The sequence below is a fragment of the Bos taurus genome, chromosome 29 (assembly GCF_002263795.3).
Source record: "Bos taurus isolate L1 Dominette 01449 registration number 42190680 breed Hereford chromosome 29, ARS-UCD2.0, whole genome shotgun sequence".
Classification (NCBI taxonomy): Eukaryota; Metazoa; Chordata; class Mammalia; order Artiodactyla; family Bovidae; genus Bos; species Bos taurus.
Window position 1 is genome coordinate 40,337,820 of NC_037356.1, and position 12,420 is coordinate 40,350,239.

At 45.8% G+C, this 12,420-nt stretch overlaps 1 protein-coding gene across 1 annotated transcript in view; it reads right to left on the reverse strand.

The window, feature by feature from the left end:
* Positions 1-12,420, reverse strand: part of FADS1 (fatty acid desaturase 1) — a 107,183-nt gene that overhangs the window by 93,784 nt on the left and 979 nt on the right. The window lies entirely within an intron of this gene.

Here is a 12,420-nt window from a genome sequence, read left to right on the forward strand (position 1 = left end):
ATGGTTGGCCACAGAACACCATGACACTGGTGGGCATGTCATTCAGCATATGCTAATATATTACAATGAGAGTTTAATGAGGCTCAGGTCTACTGGAAGTCAACTCCTCTGCTATCTTGAACCTGGTTGGTTCTAACCAGTTTCTGTCATGTCATATGGCTACGTTACCTTGCCTCAGTGATAAAGAATCCACTTGCCAATGCAGGAGACATGAGTTCAGTCTCTGGGTCAGCAAAATCCCCCACAGAAGGACATGGCAACCCACTCTAGTGTTTTTGCTTGGAAAATCCCATGGACAGAGGAGCCTGGTGGGCTACAGCTCATGGGGTTGCAAAGAGTCAGACACTACTGAGTGACTAAACACCAAAGGCTATGTCATTCTTTTAAAGGTTGTGTCTGCCCAGTTCCCTTGTGTTTCACTTTCATTGTCATGGCCCTGGGTTCAGTCCCTGGTCACGGAACTAAGATCCCACACGCTGCGTGATGGGGCAAAAATAATAAAATAAAATAGAGTTCTCCCTTAGTGCAGACTCCCTCCCCTTCTCTCTGCTGGGATGCTGCAGTGCCTCTGAACGGATCTTACTTCTTGTAGGATGTCTCACCTATATTCCACCCCAGCTCCAACTTGTCCCCCAAAGTCTCTTTCTACATCATAGATCTGGTCCTCCTAGCACACTCCTGCTTTAGGAGTTTGCCTGCTTCCTCCATGATACAGTCTTGCCATCCTTCCAGCAGCATGCCAGGCTTTTCCCAGTTTGAATCCTACCCAGAGCAGTTCTCGGAAAAGGCGATGGCACCCCACTCCAATACTCTTGCCTGGAAAATCCCATGGATGGAGGAGCCTGGTAGGCTGCAGTCCATGGGATCGTGAAAAGTCAGACACGACTGAGTGACTTCCCTTTCGCTTTTCACTTTCATGCATTGGAGAAGGCAATGGCAACCCACTCCAGTGTTCTTGCCTGGAGAATCCCAGGGATGGGGGAGCCTGGTGGCTGCCGTCTATGGGGTCGCACAGAGTCAGACATGACTGAAGCGACTTAGCAGCAGCAGCAACAGCAGAGCAGTTCTTACCAGAACCCTCCTGGAGCCATTCCTCACTCTTCTTATATTCACTCATTCATTCGTGTCTTCATCAGATGATTTTCAGGGTCTACTCTGGGTAAGTGGTTCCCAAGGATCTGCTGGGAGCCCCACCCCATGGCCAATCCATCCTTCTTGCTCACCGCAAACATGCTGGCTGCCTTTTAGGGCTTCAGTACCTTCTCATATGCCCCTTTCTCAGCCTGTGAAGCTCCCCCATGAGATCACCCTGGGTCTTCCTTTCATTTAGCACTCCTTCCTCTGAGCTCCAGGACCTTTTTTACAGTTTTCATTCATCTTCTCCATGTATTGTGTTAATCCCTGTTTCAAAAATCAACAATATTGGTTACTGTTTCAGTAAACTTTTTAAAAAATATATTTTAAAATTAATCTGTTTGTTTGACTAATTTGCAGCACTTGGGATCTTTCATTGCTGTATATGGACTCTAGGGTGCTTGGGTTTAGTTGCTCCGTGGCATGTGGGATCTTCCCAACCAGGGATTGAATCTGCATCCCCTGCATTGGCAGGTGGATTCTTAACCACTGGACCACCAAGGAAGTCCCAGCAAACCTTTAACAGGCATAAAAGTCAGTGTACTCTTCCCAAGTGTTTGCCTCATTCTCTCTTACCTTGTGACCAAGGCTTTAGGTGTGAATGTCTATGCCCAGTCTCCAATGCCAGAGAAGTCTCATTCTCACCATCTGGAACTGAGACCAGCATGACATGACATTGCTAGAGGCGGCTGACCACTGCAGGGATGGCATGCAAAGGACCCATTGTGGCTGCCCCGTTGCCCCGCCCTCCCACCTGTTGTCCAGAGTCATCTTCGTAGCCTCTCACTGCATCAAGCTGCACCCAGCAGTTTCTACAATGGTTCTTCCCACAGTCCATTAGGAGAGAGGCAGTGTGATGTCCATGCCACTTGTAACCGTGCATATTTGGCTGTTTCATCTTTCTTAAACTGCAGTCCCTCCATGTTTAAGTAGCTATAACAGTGTGGATCCTGACCACCTTACAGGGTTGGGATGAGATGCTAATGAGTGTGTGTGTGTTAGTCAGTCAGTCATGTCTGACTCTTTGCGACCCCATGGACTGTAGCCTGCCAGGTTCCTCTGTCCATCGAATTCTCCAGGCAAGAATACTGGAGTGGGTTGCCATTTCTTTCTCCAGGGAACACTCCTGATGCAGGGATTGAACCCAGGTCTCCTGCATTGGCAGGCAGATTCTTTACCATCTGAGGGTACCACAACTCAGGACTTGGAAATCACCCCATTGAAATATGAGGACCACTTGTTCACTCCTAACTCAGTCCCTAAGCTGTCTTCCCTTCTTCCCCATTCTTACTACTATGGGGGAGCAAAAGTTGCCACCCCAAAATATGTCTCTTTGGCTGATTATTTTAAGAAATTGCAGACATGGGAGAAGCTCTGAAAACTGAGTAGAAGTTACCCTTTGATAAGAGACATTCATGTGTATAAGGGAAATCTCCATTTATAAGGGTATCTCCCTCTGTGTTCTGGGAAGAGGACAATGACCTTACCTCTAGAAAGTCTTATCAGTGCAGAAGACTGAGAATTCAATCTGCTGAAAAATCTAACCTTTGTTCACTGTGCTTTTCCTGGTGACATCCCAAACTGATTCTCCACCACCACCACCTCTATTATTTATTTATTATTTTTTAGCTGCCACCCAGGGCAAGAAGGATCTTAGTTCCCAGGCCAGGGATCGAACATTCACCTTGCAGTGGAAGCACAAAGTCTTAACCACTGGATCACCTGGGAATTATCTTTTTTAAATTCTTTTCCCCCCAACTCCTTTTGTCCTCAGCTGAAGATGGTGTTTAAGGTGAGGGTTTCTGCCATTTTGGGGAGTTACTTATTCTTCCTGGGGATCTTCCACGTATACAAGAGGTGTTGCTGTTTTTTAGTTACTAAGTCATGTCCGACTCTTTGTGACCCCGGGGACTGTAGCCTGCCAGGTTCCCCTGTCCATGGGATTTCCCAGACAAAAATACTGGTGTAAGTCACCATTTCCTTCTCCAGGGGATCTTCCCAACCCAGGAACTGAATCCACATCTCCTGCATTGACAGGCTGATTCTTTACCAGTGAGCGGCCAGGGAGCCCCACACAGGAGGTATACATGTTCTTAAGATTTTTTTGTTTGCTTTTCTCCTGTTAATCTGTCTTGCGTGCTTGCATGCTAAGTCGCTCCAGTCGTGTGTGACTCTTTGCAACCCTATGAACTGTAGCCTGCCTGGCTCCTCTGTCCATGGATTCTCCAGGCAAGAACACTGGAATGGGTTGCCATGCCCTCCTCTAGGGGATCTTCCCAACCCAGGAATCAAATCCACTTCTTTTATGTCTCCTGCATTGGCAGGTGAGTTCTTTACCACTAGCACCACCTGGGAAGCCCGTTAATCTGTCTTGTGTGTGTGTTCGTCACTCAGTCGTGTCCAGCTGTTTGCGACCCAATGAACTGTAGCCTGCCAGGTTCCTCTGTCCATCAAATTCTCCAACCAAGTATACCGGAGTGGGTTGCCATTTCCTTCTCCAGGGAATCTTCCTGACCCAGGGATTGAACCCAGGTCTCCTGGGTTCAATTGGCAGGCAGATTCTTTACTATCTGACCCACCAGGGTAATCTGTCCTACATCAGTTAAATTATTAGACTAGTCAAAGACCCTAGAAGGGTAAAAGAAAAAAATGCCTCCCCCGTAGTTTAATCTGTGTAATTGACTGTTGCAGCTGAGAGAACCTGGGGCCTCAGGCAAAAGCTGGCAGAAATTAAGAATTCTTATCAGATCAGTCTCCTGGATCTCTGCCTGAAGGATCTGATGGAAATAAGAGAGGTGAGAGTCTTTTTCTTTGTGTAAATTTAGATTAGCAGGAGAAAATATCTGTGGAATTAGTTCCTTGGCGCTCCCGGATTTTGCTAAGAATGTTATGAGTTTTCTATTGACCCCCTTCTTTCCAGGGAGGGTTACTATTTTCTTTTGTCTCTGTCATCCATGTCCTGAGCGCTTGACTTTATGCCCAGTGAGAATGTTCTGTCAAGTCTCGTGCCAGCAGGGAGGTGCATGTACCAGTGTGCATCTCATGGACACCATATGAGCTATGGATCTAATCAGTCAGTTAGTCAGATGCTCAGGTAATGACCTGGCCTTGCAACTGGGCTCTCCGCAATCTCTCTGTTCAACCTTGCCAGCTCTTATGCGACTTTGTCCTAAGGTGTCCTTGTCCATAAGAGGCTTTTGTCTTGTCAACTTCTGTTGCTTTGTTAGTGCTAAAAAAAAAAAAAATCCATGCTGGGAGCACCTGCCGGGTGTCAAAGATTAACAGTTCCATAACCGAAGGCACGCGGCTCGCGATTGGGAAACTGGAGATACATTTTCACAACATCATTCTTACCGCCTGTAGCAACAAAGGGTTTTACTTCTTAGGCTGTCTTTGAGAGTGAACTTTCTGGATCGTGTGGTGGCTGCGTGTTTTTCACTCTCTTGGGGACGCCTCTTGCAGGAAAGAAAGGAAGGCTCGAGAAGATGGTCATGTCTCAGGCAAGTCCCTGGGATGGCTGCCAAGTGTGGGTTCTTGGCTTTGCACAAGAAAGAACTCAAGAGCGAGTCATGGTAAAGCGAAAGAAGGTTCGTTGAGGGAGATACACATTCTGTAGACAGGGTGAGGGCCATCTCAGAAGGCGAGAGAGGCATCAGGGCACAGCTTTGTCACTTTTTATAAGGATGGGTAATTTCATAAGCTAAAGGATGGGAGGATTATTCCAACTATATGGGGGAAGGGTTGGGGATTTCCAAGAATTGAGCCACAGCCCATTGTTTTTTTTTTTTTTAGTTTGTATATTTAATCATTTCTCTTTTTTTTTTAACTTTTTTTTTTTTTGTATTGAGGTAAAGCCGATTAGGGCTTCCCAGGTGGCGCTAGTGGTAAAGAACCCGCCTGCCAATGCAGGAGACGTAAGAGGTGTGGGTTCTATCCCTAGGATGATCCCCTGGAGGAGGGCATGGTAACCCACTCCCATATTCTTGCCTGGAAAATCCCCATGGACAGAGGAGCATGGCGGGCTACAGTCCATGGGGTCACAAAGTCTGACATGACTGAAGTGACTTAGCACACCCAGCTAGACAGAATATGTGGGTTCCATTTCATTTGTGGCTAGGTTCCGACCCAGTTGCTGCCAGCCCTCAGAGAAATTATAGCCTAGAACTACCATGACCAAAGTGGGGAATATTCTGATTAGATAAGACCATTTAGGAAGTATACTTACAAGCAAGGGCTTCTGAAATCAAACAGTTAGAGGGATACCTATTTTAATTGGAATTTTATGTGGAAGCCTCCCAAAGTTTCCAAAATTGCCTCTTGAAAGATTTGTTGTAAAAGGCTAATAAAAAATAAAGATACAAGAGGTATCACAACAAAAGATTAGGACTTCCCCGGTGGTACAGTGGATTGGAATCTGCCTGCCAATGCAGGGGACATGGGTTTGATCCCAGGTCCAGGACGATTCCACGTGCTGCAGAGAGACTGAGACTGCATGCTGCAGCTGCTGAAGTCCATGCTCTGCAACAAGAGAAGCCACCGCAGTGAGAAGCTCGCAGACTACAATGAAGGGTAGCCCCTGCTCGCCACAGCTAGAGAAAACCCAAGTGCAGCAATGAAGACCCAGAACAACCAAAACTAAAATAACTAAATAAATTAAACAAACAAACAAACATAAGAAATTTAAACTAAAAGATAATTTACAGAAGAAAAAAAAACAAAACCAACCATGAGATTAACTTAATTCCTACTGCTCTTCTCTGTCCTCCTTTGAGTGCTTATCCTAGTAATCCTTTGCCTGAATTCCCTTTCCACTCTGAAGAGACTATTAGACAATTAATTTTGAAAATAAAACCGCTTGAGATTGCAGACAGTCTTTCTTAGATACCTGTCACTTCTCGGTCAAAGGCCAAGCTAAGGGCCATAGTTAAAGAATGCCTTAAATGCACGAAGGATTCTCAAAAGTTTTTGTGGATTACCTCCTGAGATTAACAGTTCGATAACAGACAGAAAGAAAATCAGGTGAGAGGCCACCAGTCTGGCTGAACTCATGATAGCTGATATTCAGATCCAGCAGGAATTTTTCCTAGGTTAAATGGAGCCAGAGGAAAAGGAAAACACTCCAATGTACGCAGAATCAAGGAGATTCAAGAAAAGGAATTCTGACAAATACACATTTCTGATAACCTTAAGACCATAAAACTGAACTGGGTAAGAATGAACAGAACCCTAAGGAAAAACTGGATTCATAAAATTGCTAACAAAAGATCAAGAATTAATAATATGAACTTGAATAAACGGATAAGAATGATTATACTTTTTGTGACTTTGCTTTATTGCTTTGAGGCTCTTTAAGGTTTTGTCTTCTCACACTTCGTCCTCCCAGATGCTGCAGTGGTAAAGAATCTGCCTGCCTGGGGTTTTGCAAAAATTTGGGCACGAACGAGCATGCACGCACACAGTCACGCTCTCCACACTTAAGGAAACTTCTCTCTCTTAAGCTATCTATGACTCACAGTAATTTAGTAAAATATATCTTGTGAACAAAGGCGAAACATTTATGTCTTCTCTCTACCAGATTCCTCCAGAATTCAGAAACTCTTAGTTTCTAAGAATCTGTTCTCCTTATAATAGGACACAACGAGAAACATTGGTTATATTACCAATGTGCTTATCCTAGTAATAAGGATGGAATGCCATGTTTGAGAGATGTGCAGAGACTCAGATTTGACAAAGAACTCAGGTTGACTTTATGGAGCCAATAAAGCCCCTTCACAAAGCTGGCCTGGCACCTTGCTTACAAGATTACCAGCAAGCTTACCAGCAAGATGAATACGGCCTTCATCAGCCACTTCCTGGCAGGGGCAGGAATCTCATGATATTTGGGGGAACCTTAAAAATAGAGGACTCACTCAAATCTATAGGATTTGCAGGAGAGTCTGATGGTGTTGACCTAAAACAAAACAGTCAGTTATTTTACCAGCAAAATAGGTGTATACGGGAACAACAAAGAACTGCAATTTGGTACATACAACCTATGGCAAATCACAAGCAAATCTGAAGAAAGGGGAGAACTGATAGGGACAGAGTAGGATAATCAAATAGTTAGCTCAGAAATCCCATTAGGCAATTATAGAGGGAACTTTAGGGGGCTTTGGGAGACCTCAGTAAGTTAATGATCACTCAAGAAAACAGGTTTGCTTAATCATAAAACCATGAAACAGAGGCATGAGACATGCCTCAAAACAATAAAACAATGGTGGCATGAGACCCACATTCTACCCAGTGAGCTCAGTAAGTTAATGACCTCTATGACATGCTCTCTGCACACCAAAGAAACAATAATTTCTGGAAAGGTGACACTTCAAAGTGAAAGTTCCTCATTGTACTGAGACCTGAAATTATTTTTCCATAGTGCCATGACAGTCCCAGCTTGACCATGTAGGGATATGAAAACTCCACTGTCCAACCTGGAGGAGGAACTCATGATGGAATCGTGACGTCTACTCAAGAATGAAGAATAAAGTGGTCTTCCCGCCGCCCCCCCCCCCCACACTTTTCCTTTGATTATAAAACTGTAGCCCACTAAGTTCTCAGGGTACAGTATCCTCTCTCCTACCCACTTGTAAGCACCACAAGTGTCCTAATCTGATAAATCACTTCTTAGTTATCACTTTGCCTCTTGCTGAACGCCACCTAGCAGTTTCAAAATCATTCTTTGATAGAAGAGAAAGGGAAGGTGGGAGGGCTGGTATAAGCAAGGAGTCCATTGGAAGAAACAGGAAGTTTGAAATGTAGTGGCTTTTCATTGGCCGAGTTGTGACAGTCTCTCGTTGCCTGGGCTGTTGCAGGGCAAGGAGAAGTTCTTCCTTCCTCCTGCTGGGCCTTAAGTAGTAACCTTCTTCTGCTGGAGATGCAAAGTGCAAGTGGCTCAGTCCTGTCTGACTGGCAACCCCATGGACTATACAAAGTACTTTGTATCGGGTTTGCAATTGACATTGAATGGTGGGGCATGAGAGCTCCCTCTTCTGACCTCCCAACTCCATCTTAAATGAGGTTTCTGTTAATTAATTTTCACAATGGCTGGTCCTTGACTTGGCTTCTTGACCTCAAGAAGCTGTGAAAATTTCACTCTGAAGATTCCTTATGTAAAGTTCCCTCAAACCAGATTTTAGACAGCCTACATGATCAATCACTATTCTTGCTGCACTTATGTAGATGATCTGGCCAAGTCTGATGAGGCTATACTTCCTTTGCAAACAAATTGGTCTTAATTTGTCTATCTTTGGTAGAAATTAAGGTGATTTTAAGATGGCTTAAAACGCAACATTCCAAAAACTAAGATCATGGCATCCAGTCCCATCACTTCATGCAAGATAAATGAGGAAAAAGCAGTAACAGTGACAGCTTTTATTTTGGGGGGCTGCAAAATCACTGTGGATGGTGACTGCAGCCATGAAATTAAAAGACAATTGCTCCTTGGAAGAAAAGCAATGTCAAACCTAGACATCATCTTAAAAAGGAGAGACATTACTTTGCCGACAAAGGTCCGTATAACTATGGTTTTTCCAGTAGTCTTGTATGGATGTAAGAGTTGGACCATAAAGAAGGCTGAGTGCCAAAGAATTGATGCTTTTGAACTGTGGTGCTAGAGAAGACTCTTGAGAGTCCCTTGGACAGCAAAGAGATCAAACCAGTCAATCCTAAAGGAAATCAACCTTGAATATTCATTGGAAAGACTGATACTGAAGCTCCAATACTTTGGCCACCTGATGCGAGGGGCCGACTCATTGGAAAAGACCCTGATGTTGGGAAAGATTGAGGACAGAAGAGGGGGCAACAGAGGATGAGATGACTGGATGGCATCACCAACTCAATGGATACGGATTTGAACAAACTCCAGGAGATGGTGAAGGACAGGGAAGCCTGGCGTGCTACAGTCCAAGGGGTTGCAAAGAGTCGGACACAGCTTAGTGACTGAACAGGGTGATTTTAAAGAGAAAAATTGCTTCAGTAGCACACCTTTGTAGATATCAGACTCTAGTGCTGTTCATTGTCTTTGAGATTTTGTTATTTACTTGTGAACTGAACTGGATCCTGAATTCTACTAGTTTCCTTCAATATCTGGTTATGATGTTCCAAACTAAACTTTCCAATTTTCTCCCACCCTTCTAACTTGGAATCACTAAGAACAAAAGCTGCTCTTTTCCTCGAAGCCCTACAGACTGAATGACTTGATATAAACTTCAGAGAAATTGCCACAATAGCTCATATTTAGACAATCTTCTTTGTGTTTGTTGTCTGGGCCATTCAGAAAAATTTGATGGGCTACCAGTATGCCTGATGATATCATCAGACATTCAAACTGCGAATCAGGAGAATCTGATTGCCACCACTTGCCCTCCATCTGAAGATGCTTTAAGCCTGACATCTAGAACTGACATCAGCTCTCACTGGATGCTCTCAGGACTCAGACACTGGGTTACAACTTGCTCCAATCATTCACTTTGTTTCCTTAGAAGTTCCTCTTAAGACTCACAAACTTGGAGAACGAACGTATGGTTGCTTGTACACGATGCTGGATTTAAAATGGATAACCAGCAAGGACCTCCTGTTTAGCACACGGACTCTACTCAGTGTTACGTGGCAGCCTAGATGGGAGAGGAGTTTGGGGAGAATGGATACATATACGTGTGTGGCTGAGTCCCTCACTTGAAACTATCACAACATTGTTAATCGTCTATACCCCAACACAAAATTAAAAGTTAAAAAAGAAAAAGAAATTCCTCTTATTAAATACCTGATTTCCTGTACAATATAGAGCTAACTTTGGGGACCCAGTTCCATCACTTACCTCCTGAAATGAGATATGTAACTCTAACTGAACTGACCTATTCTCACCATTGGGAAACTGGTTCAATGTGGTATGGACCAATCTATCAACTTAGTTTCTGGGCTGTGAGACATCTTGGAAAATTTTCAAAGGAATTTTCTGCTATACGGGAACAAAATTTGCCACCACAGAATTTAACTCTTTGGCATAGGGCTATTTCAGGCTGATTACTTTTAAGAAACTGCAGACCATGAGAAACTCTGAAAACTGAGTAGAAGTTACCCTTTTGTAAGAGGCATTCACATGTACAGGGGAAATCTCCATCTGTAAGGTATCTCCCTCAGTGTACCAGGAAGAGGAAGATGACCTTATTTCTAGAAACACTTACCAGTGCAGAGTTCACTTAAGTTCAGTCACTCAGTCGTGTCTAACTCTTTGCAGCTCCATGGACCACAGCACACCAGGCCTCCCTGTTCATCAACAACTCCCGAAGTTGACTCAAACTCATGTCCAGTGCAGAAGATAAAACCTCAGATCCGCACAAAACCTAACCTTGTTTACTGTGCTTTCCCTGGTGACCTTCCATAGGTCTCCACCCCCAGCATTTTTGTTTGTTGTTTTAAATATTTATTTTTATTTATTTATTTGGCTGGGCAGGGACTTAGCTGTGGCATGTGAACTCTTCGCTTTGGCATGTGGGATCCAGACCAGGGATGGAATCTGGCCCCCTTCATGGAAGAGCGGAGTCTTAGCCACTGGACCACCAGGGAAATCCTATATCTTCTGCTTTAAATACATATGTATTTACTTTTGGCTGCACTGGCTCTTTGGTTGTTACTCATGAGCTTTCTCTAGTTGTGGCAAGTGGGGGCCACCCCTCCTTCTAGTGTGCCAGCTTTTCACCGCAGTGCCTTTTCTTGTTGCAGAGCACCTGCCCTGGGCACCAGGGTTTCAATACTTGCGGCACACAGGCTTAGTCGCTCTGAGGCATGTGGGATCTTCCCCAACCAGGAATCAAACCAGTGTTCCCTGCATTGGCAGGTGGATTCTTAACCACTGGACCACCAGAGAAGTCCCACATCTCTTGTTTTTTTTAACTGAAGATGATATTTAGGGCGAAGAGCTTCCACTCTGCCATTTTCAGGGAGATACTCAGCTTTTCTGAGTATCTCACATGTATACTGGAGGTCTCACATATATACTGGAGGTGTGAAAAATGGAAGTGTTAGTCTCTCAGTCCTGTCTGACTCTTTGTGACCCCATGGACTGTGGCCCACCAGACTCCTCGGTCCATGGAATTCTCTAGGCAATAATACTGGAGTGGGTTGCCATTTCTTTCTCCTGGGGATCTCCCCAGACCCAGGGATCAGAACTGGGTCTCCTGCATTGCAGGCAAATTCTTTATCATCTGAGCCTTCAGGGAAGCCCTACAGGAGGTATACATATTATTAAATGTTTTTCTCCTGATAATATCTTATATCATTTTAATTATTAGACTAGGCAAAAACCTGGGAGGGTAGAGGAATTCAGCTTTCTAAGCCAGGCAATCCTTTCCCTAGGGCAATAATCCCAAGCAGCTCGGTCCATTAGCGCTGGGAGCCTGCATAGGTCTATTCTTTTGATATCCGCATCTTTATCTCCCGGAGTCTGTATAACAACACTGAACAGTTCATCGTATGAGGTCCTGTATTGTTTCCATAGTATGTCTTCCCAATTGCGAGATTTCTGAGTTCAGGGCCAGAACCAAGTCCTCGCGTCCCTACTCTCCCCACCACTGCGTCCCCCTCCGTCCTCTCCCCACCACGGCGCCGAACACAAGGAAGCACATCAGAGGTTCCACAATTCTTTTCTAAGATCCACTGATTACAGGCTTTGGAGCCCTGAGCAGCCGCAGGCTGGCGTTCCCCCAGGGAGGCTGCAGGAGGGCGCCAGTGTGGACAGCGAGCACAATGTGGAGATACTGGAGTCCCGATTCCAGCGGGTTAGGGGAGGGCGTCACCTAACCAGGCTGGTCCCAGTGGAAATAGCCAGCCCGGCGGCTTGGCCGCGCCTGCGCGCCCGCCAGCCCGGCCTCGGGCTGGTCCCCACCGCAAAGCGCGCGGAGCCGCGCGGCCCTCTTTGTGCGGGCATCAGGTGCACACCCGGGAGCGAAGGTCGCCGGCGTGCGCGTCAGCGTCCGGAACCCCAACCGCCGCCCCCTCTTGCCTGCAAGGCTCCCCTGGGATCTCCTCGGGCGCCCCGGGCTGGAGTGGGGGGAGGGAGGAGTTCGGACACGTAACCGGCCTCCCGGCCCCTCTGGACTCCTCGTGGCCGGGCAGGCGGGGGAGCCGGGAACCGCTGCCCCAGCCCGCTGGCCTTCGAAAGATCCTCCTGGGCCAATGGCAGGAGGGGCGACGCGCCCGGATTGGTGCAGGCGCTCTGCTGATCACTGTGGAAACCCAGGCGGAGGGGAACGC